This window comes from Hylaeus anthracinus, unplaced genomic scaffold, assembly GCF_026225885.1.
Source record: "Hylaeus anthracinus isolate JK02 unplaced genomic scaffold, UHH_iyHylAnth1.0_haploid 2, whole genome shotgun sequence".
Taxonomy (NCBI): Eukaryota; Metazoa; Arthropoda; class Insecta; order Hymenoptera; family Colletidae; genus Hylaeus; species Hylaeus anthracinus.
In genome coordinates this window covers 6935820-6958664 of record NW_026534838.1, presented here as the reverse complement: position 1 = coordinate 6958664, position 22845 = coordinate 6935820, and the positions used below count along the sequence as shown (strand labels likewise).

Here is a 22845-nt window from a genome sequence, read left to right as displayed (position 1 = left end):
CAGAACGGTCACGAAGAACATAAATCTCGGTTCACGTTCGTGGCACGTTTAAAAAATGATTCACTTTGACCTGGCAGAGCCATGTTTGCAGCTTTGGTACAATCAGCATTTGTAACATCATGTGTTGTAACAGCAGTGAAACATCATGTTTTAAAGAATGTAATATTTCTCTTTTAACCAATAAATTCGCAAAGGGGTTACAATAGGAAGTACTTAATTAGATATATCGTTAACGACGTAATACTGCATCGTTTGCAGGCAACGTACGATTCCGTTGCTATTTCTTCGACAAGCCAGATGGAGCGTATTTATTTCGCCGTTAAGACGGACCGCTTACGTTAAGTCAAGTATTCGCATTTTAACGAGAGGCCCCGTTAAAGTCAACTCGTCCGAGCCACTCGATAACTTGGATGCCTCGTCGGAGCTCGGGGATTAATAACGCGGCACGAGGCGGAAGAACAGGGATAGGGCGAGAGATTGGAAGGAGCTCGTTTCTTGCGTCATTCTCGAGCCGTCCTATTCTCTTCCGATCGCTTCTACGCAACCTATTAATTCGACGAAGAAAAATCGCGGATTTATCTAGCAATCGTTTGCATTAAATTCATTCTAGTGTCAGCGTAAGAAATATGTCAAAAGTATTCGATATTGCAAACCACCCAAAACTACCTCAAACAATATCCATTTTTTAGATTGTGATATTAGAGTTTTGGGTTCACTCTATTGTTATTATCAATATCGTAAATTTTACTCGGAAGAATTTAATTCGTTTCATACACGTGAAGGCACGTCTTCTCTGACGCATCTGACCATGACTGCCTAATTCCACTTGCGTTGCTGTCTACGGAACGTATTGTTCATTTCAATTGGTTTAAAGGCAACAAGATTGGCTCTATATCACTAAATATACATCGTAGTACAACTTACAAAACTATAATTAATTAATTTGAGATCATGTATAGTACAGTATAGAGAAAATATTGCATTTAATCAAGTGTCGTGGACTGTACCTCAACATCTGAGCTTCAATTTTTCGACAGCCTGGAAAAATGTTGTTCCCGCGATAGGACAGGCTGGTAAACAGTAGGTACGATAAAAAAAAAGTATTGGACGTGTTGTTAGCCAGACACGATCAACGGCAGTGCTCCTGTTTGTATTGTCTAATAGTCGAATGGCGTGTAAGGGTCAGTTTCACCCTTCCGCGCCCACTCGAATGGCGGCTGGCACCATCTCGCTCGGTTAAACCGGTTCTCGGACATGGTTTATTGATTCCTCTAGTGCGTAAATACGCGCGCCACTCCGTGGTCTCTGCTAACGACGCCCGCGAGGGCGCCGCGACGCGTACACGCATTCGACTGCGACTAAAAGCGACAAATTATCGTCCGATCCTGTTTTAACGATACGCTCGTGGTTTTTAACAATTTCGGCGGCTCACCTGTTATATTCGCGATACGGAATACTCGATCGGTATTTCACATTTATATTTTACACGTTAAATAATTTAGACAAACTTCTTTGATGGATACTGGGGGTACGACTACTTATAGAACTGATTGTATATGATTTAATATGAAAGTTTCACTGTTGTTTATGGTGAGGAAAGCTTCACTCCGGTGGCAAATCCGTCATCCGTCTAGCGTTCTTCGCGTGATCGGTGGTCGAACATCATTCAGGTCGGATTACGAGTGTCGAGCGAAGCTTGCCTCGACGTACGCTCTTCGACGCGGAATTAAAGCCAGCTAGCTTAAACTTAGGTGCCGACCAATCACGGCCCGGGGAACTACCGCAAAGCCAAGGCTTTGTATTCGAATTAAATTTTAAGCGAGCGCGCGAACCCCGCAGCACCCGGTATCGCGACGAGCGATCTCAGCGCTGATGGCGGAACGCTGCGCCACCGAAACGAATACAAAGCGGGAACCATAGAAAGAATGCAGGGGATACTCTAAACGGATCTACCTAAATCGCGTAATACATTAAATATTCCTAATTTAACTTGTTTCGAGGCGCCTGTTTAGGATTGATATTAAAAAGTGGATTTATTGCCAGAATAAAATTCCCCGCATCCAAAGAGTGTAACGGAGAGAGGGCGGTAGGGTGAGTGTAAAGTATAGGGTAAAGATAGGAATGGAAAAAGTCGAGCGCCAAGGAATATCGAGTGCTAGTCCTCGCGGAGGCATTATCGGAAAAACTCGCGAGAAGAAATAATCCAGTAACAAAATCGTGAATCTCTGACTTCCTCGGCGACTCCATCGTGCCGTTTTCGTTCGAGGAAGGGCGCAAACTTTTGCACGGGAGCTTACGATGTTATCGAAAAGTTCTGGGATCTACTACGAGTTCGGAAACAAAATGTGAACCACGTCAATCAGCAACGAACGTGCGGACCAGACATTTTGCCTTCTGGAGATCCTGTCGCGGATCCCCTTAACCACCCCTGTGCATCTAGACGTCGACTGAAAACCGATACGACGTTTACACTTTTATCTCCATGAAATCCATCTTACTGAGTTCGGTAGGATTAACCCTTCATAGGGCAGAACTCCCTAAGCATTTTTTTTGTTCACTTTTCTTTCTGGATGAGCGTAGAAACTTGAAAATACGAAATTCCCACCCCTTCCTTAATGGTAACAACGAGTACCATTGATCTATAAAGGATTAATGATGTTGACTACATTCATACATGTAAAAATAATATTGTAAAATATTAGGCCAGGCCTCCGCTTTCTAATTTTATTTTTCGTTTCTTATGGTAGCAATTTGTCAGGTAGGTCCCAGGCGTTCGAGCCCGCCGAGGACCGTTCGCACATTTGGCGAACTTGGGTTTTTCCGGACTCGCTGTCCGTGTCCTGAGCCAGGTATGAATTCTGGAAGGACACGGCAGTCGTCAATCAGTCGTCAGTTAGTATCGAGTCAGTAACGCGTCACTAACGAGTCACGACCGTGAGCGAAACATATAGAACGCACGACTCGCGTTTTCCTGTAACGGATATTTATGCATAAACAACAAACACTCTTGCTTCGTTAAGTTTAATCGTGGGAGTTTAGTCGCAGTATTTCTTATCCATCCCCACAATATTAATGATTAAGTCTAGTAAATGAATTGTATTTGTTGAGTGACGTGGCAATCGAAGGGCTATGATTTAATTTCCAACCGTGCATTATTACGGGTTTGAGGTATTAATTCTTAACTGTCGATAAATTACTCCCCCAGCCATGGCTTATCGAAACTGCCAGTTGAATAATTCCATCGAAACTTTGGTCCTTTTGGGAAGCGATAGTTTATATACTTGTGGTAGCTAGGTGCAGTTGGTAGGAGTGTAGAAAGTGATTGTCGTAGGTTATGTTTGCGAGATCTCGCACGCCCGATACATAATTCGCCACGTTCTCCGCCTCGAGCGGCATTCCGGATGGCCAAACTCTATCTCGATATTGTATCGATACAGCTTATGCATTACCTTTCCTACCTCACGGTTTACGGTAAGCTGGAATATTTTACCAGAAGATACACTGAAATTCCTTAGAAACTTGCGGATCAACATTTTTCTTCGATAGATCCCCGACGAATTAAATCTTCTCGATAAAGATCCATAAAGAGCTGAACAAATACGTAGAAGAAACAACCAAAAAATAATACGAGAAACTTTGACTTAAACTGCAAATATTCTTTGATATTTTGCATTCATACAAAGTTTCGAAACAATTGGAGGCGGACGCCAAAAAACCATTTCCTCGTTAGAATAAGTCGAGCAGATTGAAATACGTTCTCTTTATTCCATCCAATGAAATTAAAATGGAATACGTTGACAAAGTCAATACGTTTACCAGGAATACTCGAATGTCTTTGCACGCGATATGGTCGATTAAGTTTCAATTTTTACGCAGTCCGATGGTCGCGATAGGTATTATCTGGGAATTTAAGAATAAATTGCGCTTGCCACGTTTTAATTTGCAGATGTGTCCATGACGCGTTTAATACGGACTGCAATAATTTGCACGACTGCGTGTGCAGCTCCAATCGAACGTGTTCTCGTGTGCTCTCTATGCCGCGGTGAAATGCAGCGCGCGATTATACTCCCTACAGGAAATTGTTGCTGAAATGATTTAGAGTAAAGCGCAATGGAACGCACGAACCGTTCCAGGCGATTATTCAATTCGTGAAATTTCACTTCGCGCCAAGACTTTCCGTATTTTCATTCAAGAACAATCATTTTGGAGATTTATCGTTTGGTATCGGCAGTAACATTAATCGTAAATCCCAATAATTTTCATCGAATCAAAAGAAAAGGCAATACGTGATATTTTAATTATTATTATTATTATTACCGTGATTATGCCTGGTTTACTAGTGTAAAACGTTGTTTGCTCTTGCACACTTCCGATGTGAAAGCAAACATTGGCGATAAACGTAAATAAATCTGGCAGCGAGCAGTCTTTATTGAGTTACTGGTACTTTTAACTGGGAAGACTAATGAATATTTTTGATTCTCGTGGCTGATGCGTCGACGGTACTTTGAACATTTACTGACGATTACAGAAGAGCCCCATGATGCTCTTTGTAGATCGCATTTCAAGCGTTTCGCGCCTTCCTCGGCCTGAAAATGGGTAAAACGGGATTCTGTTGCCGCCTGTAGGTCGGGGCAGATTTTATTTCGCGATCGAAAGGGGAAATCGCGCGGAGGAAAACAGCGGACACGCGCGCAGAGAATTTGGAAATTCGATGCTTGAGGCTGCATGCGCCGCGTCGGTGTAACATCGAAAACCTATTGCGTTACAAAGGGTCGGTCGCACGCGAAATCAAAATAATTCAGATAGTTTCGTCGAGCAACCGAGCAAATATGCAATATTGCCGATTCGTTTAACCAATGCGCGTAACGCATTTCTCCAGTTTATTTTCCAGTGGAAAAATGATCACTCTGGGTATCGTTTGCCACTTTTTCCTAGGATGCTTTGCGGTATTAGGTGTTGAGCTCACCTTTCGCGACGAATTTAAAGAGATATGTATTTTTATGAATTTTGATACCGTGACGGCAAGCAAAAAATATGAAAGAGCATTTCATAGGGATGGGAAGGGCGAATTTTAAGCCGCCCACGCGATCGAAATAATTCAAACAGCGTGGGAACAGAGTCGATGGTACGAGGATAAACGCGTGTTCAATAATGCTACTGGTATCACGTTGGATAGAGGATTAAACATCGCAGCAAGGGAAACTAAACTTTCAGTCAAACAAGATTTAACGTTAAAGATTAAAGGTTTTTCGGACAGAAACGCGCGATTTTTTGACGTGCTAATTCCCCCCAAAAATCTATTCGTTCTCGTGCGTTACATTATTCACTCGTCAAGAGCAGTCGGGAAACCAGAGCGCTTATCGTCGAATTGATCCATGAATTTTATCAATTTGATTCTTAATTTACAATAACAATGGGTTGAAATATTAATAGAGTATCGACTTCAACGTCTACTGTTTTCAAGTGTTTGAAGTAAGTATGTCAACCTAACCTACCCGGTAGTGGTATTTGCGCACCGTTACTGTCCGTATGCAAATTTGAAAACGTCTCTATCCGCGGCGTTGTTACCCCGTTATAAAGTTTCCTGGAAAAAAGAATCTATTAACGAGGTCGAGCAGCCCCCGATGGGATTCTAATTAAAAAACTCCGCCCTTTCTCCACCTTCGAGGGCTAATTTTGCCTCGAGTTTTATTATATCCTCTCGACGCAACTCGTTACAGACCTTATAGCTAACCAGCCGAAATTGCAAAAAGAGCTCCGCGGAGAAGCAACCAATATATTATAACAAAGACTATAGTAATTGCATCGTGCCGCGATGAGTTCTTTTAGAGTACGTGGTTGGCTTTGAGGAGTCAATTATGGATTAACGTAGAACTGCCTGCGAGTATTCATCGTAAAAATTTTAGCGTTTAGAAATTATATTAAATTATTATTGAATTATATTGAGGTAAAACTACGTTTTATGTTTCTTAAACAAATTCGAAATCGACATGAATTTACCAAAACCTCTGATCTCGAGAGAGAGAGAGAGTGGTCTCTTTGACGTAGGATGATCTGATAGTTAATTACTACTATACTGAGATAATTTAATGTAGAATGGAACACAGAAGTATTTGTTAGCCGATGTGCGCGTAAATTTCAAAATTACCAACGCTTACACACACTGGCCCGAGGATCTCACTAATGTATCATTTAGGTTAACTCGGCCAATGCCGAAGTATATATACATGCAACTGCACGTCGCGTCGGACAGAATGCAAGCTGCTTCGTGGCGGGATCTCCCAACGGAGCTTTATAGGATTCAAGACACTCCACGAGCCATCCCTGTAGCATCTGAAGGGTTGGATGCCGTTTGAAAGGACTGGGATCGGTTCTCCTTAGGGAACAACGTTCCCCAGGCACGAATCGTGGCGTTCCCAGAATTTCACGAGATTCGTAATCATCCAGAACCTGGCTGTATCAACGAGTAGTTCTTTTCCCCGTATCTGTCGTGCGCCGCCATGCGTTCTTGCATGTGCATCCACGGCGGTGGAATGCAAAACGTTTAGAATTGAATCCCTATTCGTGGTATTCGGAGAGGAGACTTGTCCCTTCGATAACGCAGCAAATTATTTGTTGGCTACCTATCCTTTTGTTGCAGAAGATGTAAACTGTTGCTAGACTATAAGCATTGCGATGGTGGTGCCTCCATAGTGTTTCAAACGATACTATTCAGTATAGCAGTATTCGATCGTTGCAATGTCTACACAATTAAATACTTTTTGCCCAAGTGTGCCTTCGCAGTTGGGTTTTAGAATCACGTAGGACGCTTTAGAGTGAATATACAAAGTGCTGTCAAAACTGTGCCGGTGCAATTTCGACTCGGAATCCCTAGTGTCCCGTTAGTCCCTCCAGGAATCGTTTCGAGACGATTACAATTGGGCTGCGCGCGTTAAAAATTCTCGACGAGGCGCGCTCATAAAGGCAGCCCCGCCATTTACAGGAAATTTTTCTTTTCCAGCATTCGGAACGCGGCGCTGATAACGACGTTATCGGGAATACTTCTGGCCAGTATGCACTCCCGGATTCAATTATCGATCTTTTTAAGTGACGCACACGCTCGATCGTAATTCGTTTACGGAGGGACGGCCGGCGAGTGTTTCGAGAAAATCAGGCCGACGGAAGAGCTTCCACGCTTTTCTTCGGAATGCTCGACGGCCATTTTCCATGTGAAAAAGAGAGCGGAACGAAGAAACGTTCGAGACTAATGGAGAAACGTTCGAACGTAGCCGGAGAAAATAAGCAGCGAGCAGATCCTTGCGGCAGGATGCTTTTGCATTGAAATGTCGGCGAACGGTGTCGGTCTGCTCCTTTTTCGTCTTCTTGCTCGTGGAAACCTCCGCATGATCGACACTGAGGGATGCGAATACTCCAGGGTAGCTGCAAATGCGAACGCTTCCAACGGGAACTCGTCTATTTCGGAATTTCTACTTTGCCATGCTGCCAGCACGATGTTCTTTTAATCTTTCCGAGAATGTTCATTCGAGGTACCTGTCTTTGCATCTATTTGTTACCGTATCTTGCAAATAATTCTATACATCTACGGTACAGTCACTGTAATGTTCGGAAAAACGAAAACGTATAACTAGAATAACGTACCCTTTCCGCCTGGGAAGAATAATACACCTTCCTCCAAATTTCATTAAGCGACTTTGATTCCTAATAAAGAATAATTCGTCTTCTTTCGCAGAATCGGCGAATTAAAGCTCCGGCCATTTATGCAAGCACCGAGACATTCGTCATAATTACTTTCCTGCTCGGCCCGAACTTTCGCTCAGCCTCGTTTCATCCTCAACTTATTAACCAGCTTTAATTCCATTATTCTTCTCTCCGCAGACGACCACGGCTATAGAAAAGCATCTCTCGCCGAGGAAAAGAAAATCTGGTAACGCGTGAGGCACGGTAAAAAGAAAATCGGATGTCGTCCCCGCTCCCCTTTCACCTTTCAGCTGCCCCGTAGCCGAGCAAAGCTTTTCAAAATGTGCGGCAAAGGAGCTAAAAGCCTCGAAACACGTTTCGATTCAGAAACACTCGCGATACTCGATTATAACAGCCCAACCAAGGCCGTAGAACTCGTTTAATCCGCGTTTATTACACCGCGACGAGACAAAAAGGAAATTCATGTAGCGAGTGATAAGACAAGTAAACGGAAAATCGGATATACCTTTCTCCTTGTTTTCCAACGAGAACCTTCTTCTCGGGGAGAACGGAGTTCTGACGAGGCACATTAGCCTCTTTCAAAGAAATAATTAAAAGGATCCGACGGGGAATCTTTTGTGGAAAGGTAGTATTCGTTCTCGTAGGCTCGCCCGACTCCGCGTCTGAAATCTTTTGATGTGGCGTTAGTTGTACTCGAAAGAGGTAGCTTCGAATGGAATTAGGAAAGAAACTAATCGATTTGGGGAATGTACACAGGGTGCATCTTAACATGTCGGATCTACTTCAATTCTAGCGACGAATATCAACGTATTTATCTGGTAAAAATCTGAACGGTTTCGCAAAGTACACACTGTCTTCGGTCAAATATCTGTGGGGCTATTTCAATTAATTCGCCCCGATGTCCAAAGTCATCTTCAATCAACGCGTTCCCGGAGGCGAGTTCCGAACAAAAGATGCCACAACCAGGGAGCAACTAATTAAACAATAGACTGGAAAGGGGATGCGCGGGACCGATGCACCGCGATGAACAACAAATTCCCATCGCATGCGCCGGGAGCCCCGAGGCAACGATATCATCGACGGTGACCAGGCTACGCCCCTGAGCATGTCTGAAACAGACAAATAACGAAGAGAAAAGACACGGGGAGAGGAAAAGCCAGCTAAATCAACAGGCCTAAAGGCAATGAAATTTCACCTCTTCTTCCCTATCCCATTGTTGCACGTGTCTCTGGGTTCGGTCTCTGCCATAACCGAGCAAACGTTTTTCCCAGAATAGAGTCGGTCAGCTGGCAGAGACAGTCTTTGTTTTTTGTCTTGCGAACTGATGTCGATCGGTTAATTACGCTACACTGTACATGATTTAAGAAATCACGAGGATCTTTAATTAAAAATGAAATAAAATTCAAATTGCACGGGAAAACAGTGTCGACAACTTGCTAGTACATCTTGACTTGTATACATTTTTGTTTCGATTTAATATCTAGCGTTAGTTTGTAACATTGCAAACCGAATGAAAAACTTTCGATGAAACACTAAAGTTAGGGAAAACGTGGCACAGTTTCTAACCCACTTAACCCCAGAGTTAAATAAAACATCGAGTCTCCGGCATCTAGTTTTGTAGGAGATGAATTTCCTTCAAACGAAAACGACCACGTCGAGGTGGATATATAATCGAAACGGTAGCACCGCCTTTATAAAAGATGCAAAGTAGCCACCGCTAACTACGGTGGCCAGTGTGCGTAAACACACCCTCTGATCGATCCTCTGTGTGCACACGTGATCCGTGAAACGAAATGATCGTGAAATCAGTGAACGGGCGCGATCGTGACCGCGCATACGGTCATGGAAATTGCGTTAAATGGGCAAACAAAAGCGTGAAATAACGTTGCGATTATTGTTCCCCGGCCTCCGCAAAAAGGTATTCGCGGAAGATACAAATCCACGGTATTAAATGCATTTTTGCGCCGTGAGTAATCGCTTATGGCTAGTGGAAAGAGGAATAAGCTGCGTATAGACGAAATGGGGGTAGTTGGGGCAACGATAGACGTCAAGTTCGTTCGGGTCGTTGGCTTCGGAATAACTCGGTTGAACCGTAATGAAATGATAGCCGTTTTCTCGTCCGTGGCCGCATGATACCAGACCACCCCCGCGCAGGGGGTGGAAAATGTGTTTACCGGACAACGTCGAGTGCGACGATGTAATAAGTGGCTTTGGAACATGTGGCCCGTAATTAACTATTATAACCGCTGGTGTAATAAGGTGGCAAATGCGTGTTTCGTATTTTGAATGGTTTCACAGTTATTGCTCTTTTCACTTGCGAAACAATTATTTGTTAATTTCATGCTTTTCATTCAATTCATACAAGCGCTTTACTTGAATGGCTGAAATCAGAGAGTGGAACTTTGGGAATTGATTCGTTTGTTCTTGATTCTCGAAATGATATTATATTAAACGATAGGTTTTTTGTAATTTGTTGGGTAAATCGATACGTGAAAATGTAGCATACCGGGAAAAAACTGCGAAACATGTTTTTTACTTCGTTCGAAGAAACTAAGGGCGAGCTCTGCGGGATGGCCAAGACCACTTGCGCCATTAGGATTCAAGCTAGACATACTTTTACGCCATGACAGGTTTGCACAGCGCGAAGAAATGGAGCAATGACGGTAGTCAAACAGTACGACGAAGGGTAGTCTCTCGGTGGTTTCGAGCGGCCATTAAAAAAGCAAACTACTCCGCAACGCCGATGAAAGGAACAAATGTAAAATTAATCCTCTAATGGCCGATTCATTTGCCCCCGGTGGCGAGGAAATTTTGGCGAGCGTTTTCCAGAAATTGTCACCGATACTCATTGCTGATTTCCCTTTGTAAAGAGAGATTATTATAATCGCGTGCGTTTCCCTCTATTTCAGTAGCGTTATTATTTTAAAAGGTAAACAACGTGCTCCAATTACTATTCAAATCGATGCAAGGCAAATACACCGCGACGGATTCGACGGATATTTTCCCGTAATAAATTATTGAATTATTAATACCGATATCCGCGCCCAGAGAGCGAAAAATTCGTTGTACTTCCTTTTGCGCATCACCGATTCTCCGTTCTCGCCTCTCGCCTCTCCTGTCGTACGACTGTTTCCGTTTTAGCATGGAAATTATGAAATTTTTAGTTTTCATAGACAAGCAACGAGTTCGAGCGTCTTCAAACTTTAAATTTCCATCGGTATAAATTTCGTGCTTTCGTACTCGCAAAGAGAAGTTTATTCTTATTCCGTGCTGCTATATTTTCTCTGTAAAATCTCTTCTTTGCTCGAACACTGTTTAGTCAACAATTGGTCTCGGTAATACTTAAACAAAAATACGCGCAGATCTAGGAGGAAACAACCTTGACGTGCAAAAGTTACAGACGCATCGTGTAGAGGGATGAAGAAATATGAAGATGGAGAGTGCAAGGGAAATTGGTGGATGGCGTCCAGAGAATAAGTCGGAAATGTAAAACGAGGCGGGGGAAACGAGATAAACCGAGGGAAAGAAAGACACCCCGGGGACACAGGAAAGAGAAAAATCGAGGAAACTGTCGAGAGAGATTAAAGCAGATGCGAAGAAGGACGAGACAAAAACAAATGATAACAAAGAGGAGATGATTTTTCAGAAGAGCGTAAAATCGGCGAAACCGCGACAAAAGAACCAAGAAGCAACGAACGAGGAACCAGCCGGAAGGGCTGGGGGGTTAAAAGCTGAGAAAATAGAATGGCGAGCAGCAAAAGAAATCAACGATATGATTCTCGAACGAAAAGAAACGTAGAAGAGGAGGCGAGTGGAAAGGTTAAGGGAAAAAGACACAGGGTAACGAAGATCAAGGGAAAGAAGCGACTGCGGGGGGATGGAAAGGTGGTGGACGAGGATAGAGAGTGTGGGTTGTGCATTGTTGGTTTTCCCCGGTGATGTTTGCAGTGGCATGGCATTGTTGTGCACATCCCGCCCCTAGCCCCCCCGACCCAGCTTTCATCCACACACGTCCCGTATACTCGTGGGAACAACACACGCGGTGAGGGCATCTCATATTAGCCGCTTAATTGTCTCTATTTGTCGAGACCCACCATCCGACAATTCGCTATTGAGGACGGCCATATACCTGCTCGCCAGCGGTAGCTGCAAAGAGGCCCAGGGGCGAGAAGCTCGCCGGGGGTGGCTCGGAGCCGTTAACGTTGCGGAAATCGAGACATTATCGCGATACGGAGGAAGAAAGAACTTTTCAGCTGGACGACCGTTATCTACGCTCGCTCGAGCGTGATTGGAAACGACCCTTTCCCCTGATCGAGATCGTTCATTCTTTTACAAGACTAACCACCGCCCCTGCTCGGCTAGTGTGCATAGAATAAGCTCGGGGAAGAACGTCGTAGAAAAATGATCTACGTAAGAAAATACCTGCGAGGAAACAAAGTAACGTTGTGCATGATATGCTGCGACGCTTTGACTTATATGTATGTGGGTTAAATCTCAACCAGAGTTATTCGAATCTAAAATTGTTCCTCGTCGCATAGTAAATACAGATAAGGCCTCCTTTAGCGCTTTAAACGAAGATAAGATCCCGAAAATTAATTGGAAATTCATAGCTTCCAAAGTGAACCAGGTACAAAAGACGCTTTCAAGAAACACCGGAAAAGTCCACGAAACGTGTCGGTGATGCTCGATCGCGAGACACCGAGCGTTCTAGCACTGTGTTCTAAACAGCCCGAGGGCCAATCTACGTTTTAATCGCCTCGCTCGTTTCGTTGGGACAAAGAGGCCGGCATAGACGAGCAAATTGTCAGAGCGTGGCGATTACCAGTGAAATAGTTGCGCGACGCCGTCTAGAAGATTATTTTCTTCAGAGCGCCTTTCGTCGGGGCGCTGTGGCACTCAGTTTGCGAAACACGCCCGCGGGCTAAATGAAATGCAGTTAAGGTTCTTGCTTTGAAGTTCCACGACTTTTTCTAGAGGTCACGCTTCGGAAAGATCATGAATCAACGAGTGGACCCCGCGTACTCGTCCTCGCAGCTCCGATATCTCTGGAAATCATTCACGAAGACAGTGGATACCATTGCCTAACTCTTTCAGCCCCTGGTGCTGTTCGATAATTCATTTCTAAGAGTTTGATCATCCGCCCTGGTCGTTTCGAGAGAAATCATTCCCTTCCTCGTTCCCTCGAACTGCTAAAACTCTAAATCGTGTCACGAAATGAGCATAATTGGCGAACTACTGGGACGCTAACGCGCTCGAGAACAAGCTTGCCAATTGATCCGTTTTTACTCGGTGGAAGCTTAAAGTTGCGAAATCTGAACGAGACAATAAACAATGAGAGGAGCGGGCGGACGAGGAGATTCGCATAGCTGAACACTTCTGAGAGATCCGCGAAAGATGGAATTCGAGGTGTTCGTCGGGAACCACAAAAGAGGTACGGAAGAACAGACACGAAGCTATTTACTAGCAGCGTCGCGAGGCATCTCCCCGGCAAGAAACTATGAAGTTATAGACGTTCGAGGAGAGAAAGGCCAGATAAGAAGCGAACAGAGAAATATAGAGTTACGTCCAAGACGTTTCCAAAAGAGAAACGACTGGGAATCCTTTTCTGCTTCTTTCTTTCATCACCCGCTAGTCGGGATCCTCTCGTTCTTGTTCTCGTGGCACCTTTAACCGTTTCATGGCGCACCGTACCTGGGAATGATTCGCATCGATGTTATCTAGTAGGCTATTCGAATAACGAGATACTAGAATTCTGGAGGCAGAGTCGCGTCCTTAATGAAAATGCTGTTGAAAATGATTCCTTTGAATTTTTGATTGCAACCCGAGACAAACGGCGTTAGTAATCTCAAACATCTTTAAGCTGGTCGCGCAGCTCTGTCCCGCTGAAATAAAAATTAAGCTAGCCATTAAACGGGAATGTTAACCGGCAGAGGGCGAGAAAGGGATAACCGGTTCGCTGGCTGATTAAAATAAATTGTCGGCACGGGTTCCGCGACGTGAATAGGGTGAGATTAAAGAGCACGTGGAAAATCGCGAGCCAGCTGAAAGTTTCCACCGTGGGTCACGACCTTAATTTCTTCTCTCGCGCCGCGCTGGTCCTTCTTTGTCCTCTTTTGACCCACGAAAATGGCCGGCGTGTGGCGGTGTGTGTCGTCGCCGGGAACGAGCGGCATGAATAAGTAAAAGGCGCCAGGTCAGAGGAAATCGAGAGGGAAAAGAGGATGGGAAATCGAAGCTCGCGCGGGATCCGATCGACGGAGTTACGATACGGAAACTTATCTAATCAATCAACCGGCTGATCAACCTTTCATTGATCGGTGTAATCCATCAAGATATTGAACGGATACAAACCACGCTCGAGCTCGGGACCTGGCCAACCCTCCCGCTACCTTCGAGCGTTAATTATTTTTCCTCGAGAGATCCTTCGGAATTTTGGACACCCTTGTTTTCCCCTCGATTCATCACTATTATTGGTTTCTGTACAATTTATCCCGCCTCTCCGCTAAGCTCTTTTGCGTCACCTGCGAGGGACGTTGCACGAGCATCTACTTGCCAGATCCTGCTGATCTCTCGCAGGGGCAATAGTTGATCGGTTATGGAATACTTAATCATTCGGATTTAGGACTACGCGGTTCTGGAAGGGACCAAGTTTGAGATTAATTACAATTGTGTTCGTGGAACGACCTCCAGCTGCCATAAACTAACCCTTTCGGACCTGACGGCAACACGTGTGGACGAAATATTTAGGGTTTGCTCGCAAAACACGGTCGATTTTTCACTTTTCGAAACGACTAGAAGAAGAAAAAGATATTTTCTGTAGCGAAATGATATTTCTCAGTGATTCGAAATTTCTTGTTTCAAGTACCTATCTGGTCCAGAGCATCTCACGTTCATTCATAATGGCATGTCGCGCATAATAAACGACACGCGATCGAGATCTTAGTCTGCGGAACAGTTTCCATCGTCCGCGAGAGTTTGCGTTCCCTTTGGCACAGTTTCTAGCCACGGTGATGGCTCCGCGACAAAATTAACATTGAAATTAGAGCATCTGGTGCCCGCAGGAATATTTAACGAGCTAACCGGTGAGTAACTGCGCGACCCTGGAACTGCGCCTCGTAATTGTGTCCCTGGTGCCCGAAACTTGCACTCTCGTTACTGATAACCGGAAAAGGAACTATTCGCAGCCCGATCGCGCACCTGGAGAGTTGTCGTAATTAGGCGAGAATGACACGTCTCACTTGCCCAAGTACAATAGAATCCTTACAGTGAATTCTGCCTCCTACGCTACTTGGAATTCAGGTAATCGTGACCGAGAACGTCTACCGGATCGAATTAACTCGCCCATAATTTCGGCTCTCGAAGTCGATTTCACTAGTTTCCATTAGTTACACGCTAGTTCTGTTAACTGGGACATGGTTAAACTGCGAGTAAAGCTGGTGAGCCACGCTCTGGGAAAACACTGTGCACTTATTGCAATGTTTCCTCTGGAAGCTTCCTTGGGAACAAGTAAACAGATAGTGTTAGATTTCCTCCACTACTCAGTTTATAATAATAGTGTGGAGAGCTGACAATATCGATCTGAACCTTGGCAATGCCAATGTCGAACTGTTATGTTGTTGTTGAAAAAGATTTTCAAACATAATACTACTACTAAAAAGTGGAATACTCAATTTCCACTGAAATCCTCTCATCGAGAAGAGAATTCCGATGACAAATTCCATAATAAAGTATATCCATCACGGATCTTGACCCCAACGTGATTACACTTTCCGTCTGGTTTCAGTTCGCGTCGAAGCTCAAAATAATTCCCGGAAGTAACGCGCGTCGACGGAGAGTTAAACTTTCCCTCCAATTCAAATCCAATCAGCGGAAGCTCTGTCGAGAGGATCGCGGAGGAGCCGCGAGCTGTCCAAGCCGCGCGGAAATGCACGCGTAATCGCGCCCACGTACTTCCTGGTTCTTGGTGTCGGTGAGAACAACGCTGAAATTCTCATTCGTTGACGGGATATTATTCATATGCCGGCGACGTGTGGGCTCGTCACCCAGGGCGCAAAGGCAATATAACTTTTTTTCAGCCCAGCCAACTCTATATTTCGAGCCCCATTCGGGCCTACCAACCCTTCCTCGCTCGTCTTTGCCAACTGGTCCTTTATTAAAGCCAACGCAAAGTTCTGGTTTCGATATCCAGTGGAATTTTATATCTAAAAATTAATTATATGTGGGACACTTTCGAATACCTACACTACAGCGTTAAATTTCAGCGATACACTGAATTTTGAACTGAGGTATAAACGTACCATTTTGTGTTCCTGTGTCTATTTAATATTATGAAATAATTCTGTGGATCCGCAATTTTTAAACTTTCAACGTTTGCAGGACAACACATTTATTTCAGAATGTATATTTTCTAATGATTATTTATATGTCGCACAATTGCAGCGAGTAGCTTTTTATTACATAATATTAAATGGTGCCATTCTTAAGATTACCACTGACACGCTCTTTTCAGAAAAAGCTTTCATAAACTTCACATATACGAAAATGTAAATTTATTTAAATATAAACCCGTACAAAGCATAAAAGGCATTGTATTACGCTTCGTAATTTGTTCTCCCGAGTGGAATATTATTTGCATGAATCGTGTCAAGCGTTTTCGGGAAACTAATTCGAGGTTGTATAATTCCAAATTAATAATAAATTCCATTGTAAACCGTATATATTGATATCGCTAGCAACCGTAAAATGTATCGTTAAAATCTTTAATTATAAATTCCTATGCGATTTGGAAAATAATTTATACATTCATTTCTAATGTTTAGGAGAAGTCCAACATCACTGCAACGTAAGTTGCCTGTAAATGTATCTGGCTTGAGTCTCTGGCGCTTGTTTCCAGCTTGAATTTCGCTAGAAACTTCGCAATGAAAAGCCTGTCCATTCTTCAGAAACTTTTACACGCTTTTCGTGAAATAAGCTTCTAAAACTTTAGAAAATCTGGCTTATTTTAGAGAGCCAAGTGCTGCAAAGGATTATGTGCGATAACTGTAATAGTAGAACGCGTACCGTTCATGTTCGCAAAATACTTTCCTCCATTATCTCTCTGCAAGATGTTTTACGACTTGTTTTTTTCAATATACATAATGACGTTTATATATTTTCAACAACTGTCATCACCAAATTACCAGATGGATTATTAAAATCTCTGCTAATACTACATTAACATATTGAAAGCAAATATCGAATGATACTGTTGTTCCTATTTCATGTGAATTTACATTACTCATCGCAACAAACATCCAACCATTTCACTTCCATGAAAATTGTATTTTCAATTATGCCTTTTGTGTTTTCATAATTTTTCCGTGACGGGTTGAAGTAGAATTTTTGTAACGAATTGTAAAATAAGGCTAAAACGATTATGAACACATCAAAACAACTGTTTTTCCAGTTTACTGAATTCGACGTCGCGCGCTCGTGATTGGTTGACAATTAAATCCGAAATAATTCAAACAACTGTTGCGTAACGAAATATTGATTTTCTGTCAATGGCATCTGAACAACCCAAGTTTTAATTCGAAACAGTAATTTTCGACTGCGAGGACAATTATAAATAATTACAGCATGCTCATTTCAAACTTCTGCCATTCGTTGCCTTACTTTTCCTATTCGAATTGGGCAATTAAGCTGTTCAATAATTTCGACTGTTTCCAACGCACAGAAATTAAACTAAAATTGTGAAAAATAAAAATACAGAAACAAAAAACTTTATTTACATTTATTCCATTGAATAAAATGAATAAAATTTAACCTTTGGAACCGATAAACAAGGATACGAACAAACGATTCTTTTATTCGCATAAAGCTGTAATTTAAAACAAAAAATTACGCGTATAAATAATTCCACTCCCGTGCGATATTGTAATACGGTCAAATTATACGCACAATTTCGTTCAAAGGACATTACGCGGAAATGTTTGTTGCGTAAATTACAAGTTACTTTATTTTCAGAAAGATCTTTCCGATCTTTCTGTTTCCCAGAATGTTGCATCAGAGTCGAAATAAATGCCTCCAAGAAAAGTCTTGTTTAACGTGAAATTTCAAAAAGAAATTCCAGAGTTCAACTAAAATGTCGCATTCAAACATTTGACTAATCGAGTAACGCATTAAAGGTTCAGCCCGTCAGGAAGAGAAGAAGAAACCGAGGTGGCAACAATCACGCCCATTCTATTAGATGGCAGGGGCTCTATCGAAGGACAGGGCTAAGTGTAACGTAATCTCGGTACCTTAGCATCGCGGCGCCTCGTTAACGACGCTATGAGGTAATCGATATCTACCTGCATGAACCTATACAGGGAACCCATCGGATCGTGGCCAGAGCTTTCGAAGCTGCATTCAAGATACATCGACCCCCGGGTAAGAATTGATTTTAACATTCTGGGAGCGGTGGGACGTTTGGTAATACTGGTCCAATATCAGATTTCATTGTAGCGAAAGTTTGGAACTCGGAAATTTGTTAGCTCGCTTGATAATTGATTGTGCACAGCCCGAGAGTTAATTAGAATTGAAGTGGACTGCGTAGCCGGAGGCGCTGAGAGTGTACAGGAAATTGACCCTGAATCACCTGGGCGATAACAGGAAATTTTTATCGTTGATTTGGCAAATAATTCAATTGATTGCGACTACGTGGCCCAAGTTTGCTCAGAGTTAAGCGATTACTAGAATTTATTCAAGGGTTCTATCCTGCACGAAGGTAACTGGGAGTATCGTTAAATTGTTAAAGACCCCGTGAAATGTACTCCATCTGCAATCGTAGCAATTGCTTTTTATGTGGTATACTATGGAGTCATCAAGTCATTGAAAGAAGATTTTTCCGGAGCTCGGATAATTGGAAAATAGCCTCTAATTCCCAATTAGTCCGTATCAACCAGGCTCGTGGTGAGCCTGCATTAGAAATAACGAGATTATTATCATTAACGAACTGATTGGATTAATAGGTACTTGAAATCGCTACTCCGACTGCCTGTTTAAATGTTTATTGCTCGAACGATGGGAACAACGATGCAACAATGCAAATTCCGAATGCTTGAGAATCTCGTTAAAAAGAAAAATGGCAATTAGCAAGATTAATCACGCAAAAATAAACACCGCGCATCGTTTATAATTGGAAAGTGTAGTCGGTTGTATTACGGAATGAAAATAAATTTATTAGTTTCACTCGTCCAGAGTGTTTAAAAAAGCTAAATTTTATTGAAATACGAAACTTCAGTTTTTGGAAATCTTTGCGTGAAATACGTTCGACCAAATTGGCCAATTATAAACAATACAGAGTGTTTCGTTTTAATAAAGTGTCGACCAATTTGATGTAAATAAAATATTTTTAACGCACCGGTAAATGTATGGATAAAAACAAAAACGGAAAAATAAAAAGTTTATTAAAAAACCTGGAATCAATTATTAAGAAACACACAGCGTATTCCGTTAATGAAATATTATAGGGGGTTTATGCAAGTTATCGTCAAACGAACTGATAAATGAACAATATTGCGATACAATTTGCAAACAAAGGATGGATTCTTTAATTGACGAAACGGAAAAACAACTGGAACCGCGGAATAAATGTTTCCGGTAAGCCGATGAAAATGAATTCCAGCTGGCAAATGGAGGCCCGAAAACAAATTGCCTCGGTCCTTTTTAATCTATAAACAATTACCGCGAGGCGTAAGCTCCAATCGCTTGTCATTAGTTTGGATTATCGGTTACCGTTAATTGACGCTCGATTGCAGTGTATTATGTGTCCTGTTCCTGATCGACACTGACGAATGAAAACTGAAACAACGGTGTGTTGGTAACGACCGTTTGGAATTACATAAGAATACCGGTAAATGGGATTAAAATATGTAAAAAAAATTAATTCTGTCTTTGATTCTTTAATTGTATGACGAATACTTCAACTTTAGCCTTCCTTTTATTTTTGTAAATAAATTACAACAAATAAGATGGAAATATCGAAAACATCATTGATGTATTAAAACACATCTTGTTTGTAATTACTTTCTGTCGCGTAATTTGTTCTGAACCGCATCGATTGAAACCGAGGCAAGACCAGGGAACAAGTAGCTCAAGGAAGGGGGAACAGGGAGAAAGAGGTATGGAATAATGAGCAACATCTTCGGAATGAATGCAGTAAAAAGGAACATTGCTAAATCAATTAAAAGATTCGAGGAAATCCTCGTCGAGCTACCAAACACTCGATCCGAGTGGCTTCGAGTAATCCCGCTTGTCCCTGAATTCATTTGCCTGACCTCTTCTCATCACGTTTCGTCGCCGAATCAAAGAATCTTAATGGTAATGCCTTCGATTGGCCCATTTACCAGGTCTTCCGTCCTCGGATTTCGCTTCGAGAAAGGACATCGTACTCTATCGTTCCTCTTTCCTTTTTTATACTCTCTTTTTACCTTCTCACCGTGCCGCATCCTCGAAAAGAGGACCGTACTGATTGGAAGGCTAATCACGCGCTACTCTCCATTACATTAATTAAAACTTAACTCTCAACTTTGCCTGGCTACCGTCGGCTGTCTTGTTCTCTTCCAACTTTCCCTGTCTCTTTCCTACCGCTTGCTCGTTTTGTCTCCCGTAGTTCTACATCCGTGGCTGTCAACTTTCTTTTCTCATTTGCATATCAACGAGAACGTCAAGTTCCTATTAGCATCGTGTCGTGTTACAAGCACTGTTCGATTCAGTTTGCAACTACTTGTCGCGACCGGAAGGCTGCGAATCCAGACGGATGCAACACCAGCCGTACTGGAAAATCGTTATAGCGTTAAATTTCGAAAAGGATATTTACAAATACGAAACAAAATTCAAGAAACTTTCGAATTGAAGTCTTTTAGTTATTATTGACGCAATCTGCAAAGAAAGAAACTAAACACACGGAGAACCACGGGAATTCTCGGCACGATTTCAATCTTGTTCACGCCATGAAAGTTAGCGTGGAATTAGACGCAAATTTCGGTGACGTTCATTCCATTTGCAGGTGAAAAGTACGTCGACAGTGCGTCCCGTGAAATCGGTCTCGAGAATCGACCGAACGAGAGAGAATTTCTGTTCCTGTGAAACTAGCGTGGTTGACCTTTCGCCACGTTTTCGGTGCGTTTACAAACCGCTGAACGAGACACTGAAAATTAACCATTTGGATTATGCGTACCTCTACAAGTATTCGGTCAGCCAGATGCACCGTGACGAAGGCCCGAGGGCGTTCCATGAATACGTCTAAAGAGTCTTTCTGGTATGATAGAAAGAAATATATCGTTTTAATATGGTTCACCAGACTATCGTGGTCCTATTTAAACATCAAATTTAAAAATAAACCATGGCACTGTAACAATATACATTATTATCTGAAATTACAATGCTCTTCCTTCTCGATCGTGTTATTTAAATTTCGCGAATCGATGTTCAGAAAAGCAAAGATTCGGGAAATTTGTAGCAAGTTGAACCTTGGGAATTTCAAAGTGAGAGATAAGTCGGAACGACGGATGAAATTACTGTTGCAGTCGAGATGATGTTCGAACAGAAAATTCCAGGAAACGAAAAAGATTATCGGTACACACGATATATCCATTTTGGCTCGGTCTTATCGCTTTATCTCGTCAACTATCCCTCGGTCGTTAGACGTTATCTGTTCTATGGCGGAAAGCAACGATACTGGCAAAATAGAATTTTCGTAAAGTGCATAAGATGATCTCCTAACGTCTTCTCATTCTTCTTCACTTGGATATTAAGGTCACTCTGGAATATAAGAATCTCACTGAAGAAAGATAAAACGAAACGGAATAAAGGATCCTCATCTCGGGCACGTCTTATCGTTGATTGTACTACTTTGCTCGAGCATCGTTCTGCGCCGGAAGGTTTTACGCGCTGAAAGAACAAACAAATGAAATTCTGATAAATGATACCAGCTAATTTATCTCTCCTACCACGGCGCAGGATCGATTACTCGATCTTAACGATATTTAGCGTGTTCCAGCGCACCTTGACGCGAGCATTAGCGATTTTTTGAATAGAAACCGTTCAGCCAGCCGTATTAGAAAAGTTTCCCAGATGGGTTTGGAATGGCTAGGGTTTTCCAACCGCGTCTACGGTTACACAGGACTGGCGTTTTGCACAAGTAAACGGAATTTCTGAGGGAGACGTTCTCATCGCCGGTTGCAGCTTATCACTGATCGCGGTAGCTTAGAGCGATTTTGAACGGAGTACGGTTTAAGCTTCGTCACGATAGCTGGTCGGACGAAAGGTAGCGATGTGCGTAGATACTGTCTCCTTGTATGGCAACGAGTGCTCTTTCTGCGAAATTGGATCCCGGCCGCGACGTAAGTTGCGGATAACGAGTACTTGGATTTAGAGATTTCGTGGCGGCGTGGAAGCGGAATCCGCGCAAAATCGATACCCGTCGAAACGTATTCCCGCCGTAGGCGAACAACCTCGATCCTCCTGAGAAGAATTCATTTCCTGCTTTGCGTGTAATGTTTGCCGCCTTTGGTATCGGGAAATCGTCGGCGAAACGAAGTCGAATTTGACGGAAGTATTTGCAAATAGACGCGGTATACGATATCGACCGAAAATTTGCATTGTCCGGTGAAATGAAAGACAGAGTTTTTTGATCGTTGCAACGACTACGAAAAACAGACAATTTTAATGGTTCTTTTTTTAAATTCCCAGCTGAAACCATCCATTCGTCGCCACAGAATTATTGCTCGATTGAAAAGAATACTCCTAAAATAGATTCTGCTTCTCTGGCCAACGCTTTGTTGCGGCTCAATTCCCGAAACCTAATTAATTTTGTTTGAGCGGTGCTTTTTCCAATTTACCTTGGCATGCTTCACCCTCTGACCAATCCTCCGCAACTATGCACCTGCTGTATACTCTTTACACAAAGTAAGAACGTGGCCTATTTCGTGGCCTCCATATGCAGGCTGCTTTATACTTTTCGAGGTAACGTCAACTCCTATGATTACGTGTCCCTCCTAAACAGTTTCTTCCGATAGACAAAATCTCTACATAAATTACTTAATAAAAATTAGATTTGCAATCAACAAAGGAATAAAGGGGCTCATAACTGTAATAGCACCGCATTCCTATTTTTTTCGCGGC

At 42.7% G+C, this 22845-nt stretch overlaps 1 protein-coding gene across 4 annotated transcripts in view; it reads right to left on the bottom strand.

Annotated features, from left to right (window-relative positions):
• LOC128892926 (uncharacterized) overlaps nucleotides 1–22845 on the bottom strand; it is a 211412-nt gene that overhangs the window by 33858 nt on the left and 154709 nt on the right. The window lies entirely within an intron of this gene.